Raw genomic sequence first — 7,150 nt, 5'->3', positions numbered from 1 at the left:
CACTCAAATTAAAGGTAATTAGTGTACCTAAAGTAGTTTGTATGATTACTAGTTACTAATAACCTAAAAACTAATAATCTTTGTATGATTATTAGTTTGTTTTTTTTAGAAATCCAAGAGATTTTTCAAATTTAAAAGATTGATAAAAAAAAACAACGCCAAATTCAAATTCATATATCATAAAAAATATTACGTCCACTAAGATAAACGTTATCAACTACCTTTTTCCGATAAACTATAAATCGGAACACTCCTACAAAAGTGAACATCAGAAACTCCTTTTTAGTATATTAATTTAGCTTTAAAATGAAACGACTAAACTAAACGGCATCATAAAAGCCAGTAATTAGAGATAGGAAGTTTAATGGTATGGTTCTATATAATGGTATAGTTTTCATAAATTAAAAGTTTTGTCCGAACTAGAAATCAACATCTTGTGAATTTATTTTGGAAAACTACAATTCCTACGAAAGTAAACGGCTTCAACTAATATATATCTCATTAAACTAGCTTTGACCTCAGTGCTTATAGACATCTGTAAGTATAATGGTTCCTCGAATAAATATTTCCCAAAATAAATTCACTAACTACTAATTTTATTGTACATTTTTTATAAAATGTTATTTTAGAAAGATTTCTCTTCTTTAAATTCCTCTTATTCTATTAAGTTGTTTAGTGTTGTGAACAGTTTTAATGATAAGGAGCCGCAAATGAAAAATTAAAACATATTAATTACGTTTAAAAATACCGTCCTTCGAATTCCACTCATATCCAATCCGTACAATCCTTAATGCTCCTTAATATGTTACAAATTAACTCATCCACTCTAATGTTCCGATCTAGCCCAAACCAGATATCAATCCTTTTATTATAAACTCCCTAAACGCTCAAACGCACTAGTTTCTAACCTTGCTTTATCTTCCATTACTGATAATCCTCCGAAGCTCCTAAAAAGAAGATGGCCTCGAGATCTTCTAATGTAGAAATGTCATTAGAGTGCTACCAATGAGTTGTTTCTCTACATGCCTGTATCATACCATTATAATCTAACAAGAAAATTTCTAAATGCATTTTTATGTAAAAACGTTAATAGTTATAAATTTGAATATATATATATATATATAATGGCACCAGTCACCATTTATCAATCAAACATTTGGGTGAAATAACTGGATCATTTTCTGATTTAGCCTTCCATACGATAATTAATCATAGGAAAAGTGGGGAAAAATGGCAGTATATTAAGAGCTGATGGGTGTATTAATCTTGAGGAACACCTCATTTTAGTCGAAGGTAAGAAGAAAGTGGTTTATTAGGAATAATATACTTATTGTGAAAGACGAGATAAGAAAAAAGGTAACCACTTTAAGACGGTATATGATATGAAAATGTATTGAAGTTTGGAGAAGATCTTACAGAAATGTAATTGAGATTTGCTATTTTCCTTTGGAATACTTATGTAACTGTTATTATAAGATATTCACATGTACTAATTTTTAATTCTAAGGCCTCAGGTTGGTACCCGGCTGTGGCAAATAATTATTTATAATGCAACTGTAGCCGTGAGTCAACCCTGAGGGTTCTAGAGCCCCCTCCCCCTTCCCCCTTAGCCACTCTTTCCTCGCTCATCCTCATTACATGGCCAAGCCATTTAAGCCTCTGTATTCTTATGTACGAGGAGATTCTACATTCCTTATAGATCCCAAAAAGTTCACCATTTTTCCTTCTTCGCCAATTACCATTATCGCATACGGGTCCTAAGATTTTCTAAGAGAATTACTCTTTCAAACATATCTATCAGGTTATTGCTTTTATTGCTTAGGGGTCAAGTTTCTCCACCGAATGTGACGACTGGCCTTATCAACGTTTTGTACAACTGGGTGAACTTGGTGGGTGGTACGGCTAACAAGTAACTTATTATATAACTATTGCTTTAAAATAGTTCTACCTGAGTCCCTGTCCCTTCCTGCTCTATAGTGAATCACATTATTATCATTTCACTACTAAAATATACTTTATTTTATAAAATTCGATGTATTTAATCATGGAAAGCTTAAAAATATCTTAAAGTATATTTTCTTCTCAGTTTAGACTACAAAGATTACTAATCCCGTAAATATGTATAATGAAGTAGAAAGTAATTTTTTGTTGTTCGGGGTTTAAGGTCAACGGACTATATTTGCATGACAAAGAAAGAATAGCTCTCGAGTCCCCATTTGTTTAAATAGAGAACCCACTCAAATAAGAGTTGCATTAAAGTTACATACACATACTTCAAGTCCTTTAGCAACAATCTAAACAACAAACTTTATTGACCGATATTAGTCAGTTTGTCTACAGAATGGAGAACCTTATGAGTGTTCTTTATATCAATGTTTCCTCAAAATGTGATGTAACTTACTCTATTTGCTTTACAAACAATAGTTAATATTTAATCCATCTAAACAAAAAAAAAATAAAAAGGTACATATATATTTTTCATGAATCCGAATCTGATGTATATACTGGCCTATTTTAAACAAATTTATGATATAAATAAATAAAAATAAATGAACTGGATTAACATGTCCATTTGTCATTTCGAATGGCAATTTAAATGTTAAATTCAATAATACTGTCAGGAAATGTTTCGTTATTTAATATTACCTAAATCTGAATTTATTTTCTTTAACGTCTAATAAATAAATCTCGTAAAAATTGAAAATTCCACTTATTTATTCTATTTTTCATTATATTTTCATTTCATTATATTCAATTATTTTTTATTTATATTTTTTACACCCATCCATTCATTCATTTATTAACCTATCTGATCTCCTGTCACCCAGATTGTTAGGTTTTATTGAAACAAGGATATAAAATTATTAACTCCTTTTTTGTAATTAATTATGCATAAATAATAAATAATTAAAATTATCATTATATTATGACTTTTTTTCTTTACTAATTGATTCAAAACCCTTGATAGAAGATCCGGCTATAAGTTGACTAAGCGATATGGAAGCGTTCCCTGTTGCGGGGTTCCGTTGTAAGGTGTCGATCCTGTGAAATACCGTTTAGAAACTCATCTGCATTAATGATCTTTTCTTGCAAATTACCAATTTGGAGTTCTTTACAGCCACTGGATTAACGACTGCGCCAAACTAAACTTTACTCAGAATCACAAGGTTACTACTGGATTTTATGGCATTATAGATGATATTAAATTTATCTTGAAGATAATATTATATATAACGAAGAACAATCTGCTGGGTGTAACGCATGATATCTCAATACACCAGATGGCTTTGTCTAGCTTTGAGGAGGAATTCAAAAAACATATCCCGATACTCCTTACATTATGCTTAATCACTGTGTACTTCTAGGATATTTTCTTAGTATATATTTTTAATGTGAAGATCTGACAGGTTTTTGAAAGATCCTTTTAAAATTTCCCACTACTTTTTTTTTTATTAACTAATATCTTATTTTTTTTTTTTTTTTTTTTTTACCTTTCTCATATCAGCTCCATATCACTCAAGATACATATGAAGGGTCCAGTGAAGAAACTGAGGTTCCAAATTTTTCAGATTCTTACTAAACCTTGATCTTAGTTCTCTTATATTTTTTTTCTGAGTAATTTTCATAATTAAAAACCATTTCAGACCCTATGTTAATGAGAACAGCTACGTTCTTACTCGATCGCGGAAAGTCTCATCTTTCCTCAGCTGTAAAACATGTTTCAGTAGACCCACACTGTTTTTCCTGCCCAATCACGTGTTGTTTTTTTATGTCACTTGTCAAATGCCGTTGAAATCTTGACTTCGTCAAAAAATGGGCCTTCATTGATTTTCCACTGGAGCAGACAGAATATGAAAATAATCTTTAAATACCGATTATGAAATCATTTTTTGGTATGACGTAACTTGTTTTTCAGGATTGTTCTTTTAACACCTTCTAATACTATTTTTGACTATTAGAATTTGAGTAGTAAATCCAAAAACCACTTACAAAGTCGGTTAATATAATGTAGTATTGCCGCTCTAAATGTTTCGTCTACATCCAAAATTCAATTTCACCCCTTGACAAACAAATTGTTTGTTATGCTCAGAGGGAACTGGAACGCATAATAGTACAGGAGCCCGATGCATAAATTTCAGTTCATAGAGAATATTCAAAATTTGTTTCTTTAATACTTTACACGATAATGAATTTCTTTCATTACCAAAATTCTTACTAATTAGCTTATTAATCGAAAAAAGTAACGAGTTTTTTTTTCGCCTTTAAACCCTAAACGGTTCGTAATAATTAGATCAAGTGGTGTGGTCGTAAATTACTTTGTTCCTTGGGCCCCAATAGCTGGTCTGTTAAAGCCAATATACAACCAGAACAGGTGGTTTACGACCATGACCACATTATTACATTAGAAATAAATTGTAATTGTAGAAACGATTGCCTACTAAGGTATTAATTTCTCAATTATATATATATAAATAAATAATTAACAGTATTATTTTATACTGTGAAGAAGATGGTCAAAACAAAACAAAAAAGTTAACCACTATTTATTTGCTTATTTTTCGCTCCACTCTGTAGAAATCATCAGAGCTAAAAAGATACAAAAAAAAAACACCAAAAATATTTTGACATTGTAGGACAGTAAGATACAAAAAGATAAATTAAAGTAGGGTTAAATTTATTTAAAAATAAGTAAAAAAAAAATATATACAAATAAAAGAAAAAACAAATAAAATAGTATTAATATTAAATGCAAATGACAATAATAAAGAAAAATATTTTTAAAAATGTGTTGCTACGTCTCTTCTCCATTTTTAACTTAGTAGTTTGTGTAACTTTTTTTTATATTCTTGGAAATTTTATTTCTTCTTTTCTTTCATTTATATACAATTTTCCTTTTACATAATTTTAATCTACCTTTTTGTATCTTATAATCCTACCATGTCAAAATAATTGTAGTTGTTTTTGTATCTTGTTAGTCCTCATGAAGCTCTATAAACTGGAACGAAACGTTGGCATTGGCCAACTATTTATTGAAATAGTTGTTAACTTTTGACCGCACCCCACACCACTCTTCATCATAATTAATTTCTAAAGTCTAATCATTATTAACTCACAAACAAGGTGATAATAGTAGGAATATGAAAATTAAGAATTACTTTAAATTATCCAGCAGCAGATAAATCTTTTTTGAATACTTCAATGTTTGATTTTTGTCCTTTGATGAGGCACTTTATGAAGACGGTAGTGCATCCGTGGCTTGCGGAGGTAACCTAGCAAATGAACACTTAGTACGAGAGCCCAAGAAGAGAAAAAAGGCAGTTATTTCACCCAAATTTTTATTACTTTAATGAAAACTATGTATAATTACTAGTCAAAACTGATGAGTCTGCCAAGGATAGGTAGGGAGAACAAAAAATAGCGGCTGTTTCAAACCTTTAAAAAAACCATTAATTTTTCATTAGGAGCTCTATATCTTGAAAACTAACAACATCTCTAGAAAATCTAAAAGAACATTATTTAAAGAAGAGTAAATTTGCTGAAACATTTGCCATAATAGAGCTATTTACGTCCAGTAGTTCTCGAGATGAGCAACATTTCATAAAAATGTACTGAAATATCAGTAGTTAGTTAATTTATTTTGAGAAATCTTTATCTCAAGAATTATGTGACATACAGGTGTCTATTAGCGCACAAATTAAAGCTAGTTTTATGTACTATGAAGTTGTTTATGACCTTTACCTTCTTGGGATTAGTATTTTTCATGATATTTGCTGATATAAAATTATTTATAGTTGTTCGGACAATAAGTTTGATTAATGAAAAACATTATTTCAGAAACCATTGGACGTACAGATGTCTGTCTGCACTGAAATTAAAGCTAGTTAAATTTACTATAAAATAGTTTATAAAGTTTATCTTTGTTGGAGTTGTTGACGAAATAAACTCACAAAATGTTAATTTCTAGTTGTTAGTATAAAATAGATAGACCCATAAGACGCACATATGTCTGCCAACACTCAAAATAAAGGAAATTAAACTTACTATAAATTAGTTTATGACTCTTATCTTCGTAGGGGTAGTAGTTTTTTATGATATTCACTTATGAATATAAATTTGGCAAATGAAAATTTGTCTTAACAACTATAAATCAATTTATTTTAGCAAATTTCATGAAAACTACTACTCATATGAAGGTAAACGACATAAACTACTTTATAGCTCATTAAACTAGCTATAATTTGATTGCTAATAGACATCTTTACGTCACATAGTTCCTGAGATATAGATTTCTCAAAATAAATTATCTAACTACTGATATTTCAGTACATTTTTATGAAATGTTGCTTTTTAAAAGGCTACATCTTGAGAACTATTAGATGTAAATAGCTCTATTAGGGCTTACATTTTAGCAAATTTACTCTACTTTAAATGATGCTCTCTTAGATTTTCTATTGTTGTTGGTAGTTGTATAGATATAGAGCTCCGAATAAAAAATTAATTATTTTTAACGTTTAGTAACAGCCGCCATTTTTCATTCCCCCTACCTATACTTGGCAGACTCATCAATTTTAACTAGTAATTATACCTAGTTTTCAATTACGTAATAAAAAATTGGGGTGAAATAACTGCCTTTTTTCTCCTCTTGGGCTCTTGTACTGTAATTGTTTCTAATTCAATGCCAGAGAATATGAGTTTGTTGCCTTTTTTTATGCTCTGAGACTTCAATTTGCCCTAAATCCAAACTAATTTTCATTTCATAAATGAAATTACAACTTGGTGATTATTTATTGATTGTGTTTTTTTATGGCTGTAAGAAAAAAAATTTTCATTTATAATAAAATATCCTAAGGACTTCTTAATGTTCACTAATGTCCACGACATACTCCGCATTAAAACCATTCCAACTAACTTTGACGTATTCACGTTGAACACAATAGTCATATCCCTGACTACAAATTTTTTTTATTTATAAAAATCTATATGCCTGTGCTGATTATTTTAGCAAGTTTCTAGGATTGCTTGTTGGTTTGGAATTCTTCAAAAGGGTATTGGTCTTGGGAACCTGCTCTATCTATTCTTTAAAATAGCCTCTTTGGTTGCTAGTGTATTATGCAATTTTTACTTCAAGAAACATTTTTGTCGAACACAT

This window comes from Halyomorpha halys, unplaced genomic scaffold, assembly GCF_000696795.3.
Source record: "Halyomorpha halys isolate HHAL.00 unplaced genomic scaffold, Hhal_1.1 Scaffold2090.1, whole genome shotgun sequence".
NCBI classification, from domain to species: domain Eukaryota; kingdom Metazoa; phylum Arthropoda; class Insecta; order Hemiptera; family Pentatomidae; genus Halyomorpha; species Halyomorpha halys.
This window is presented reverse-complemented; position numbering follows the sequence as displayed.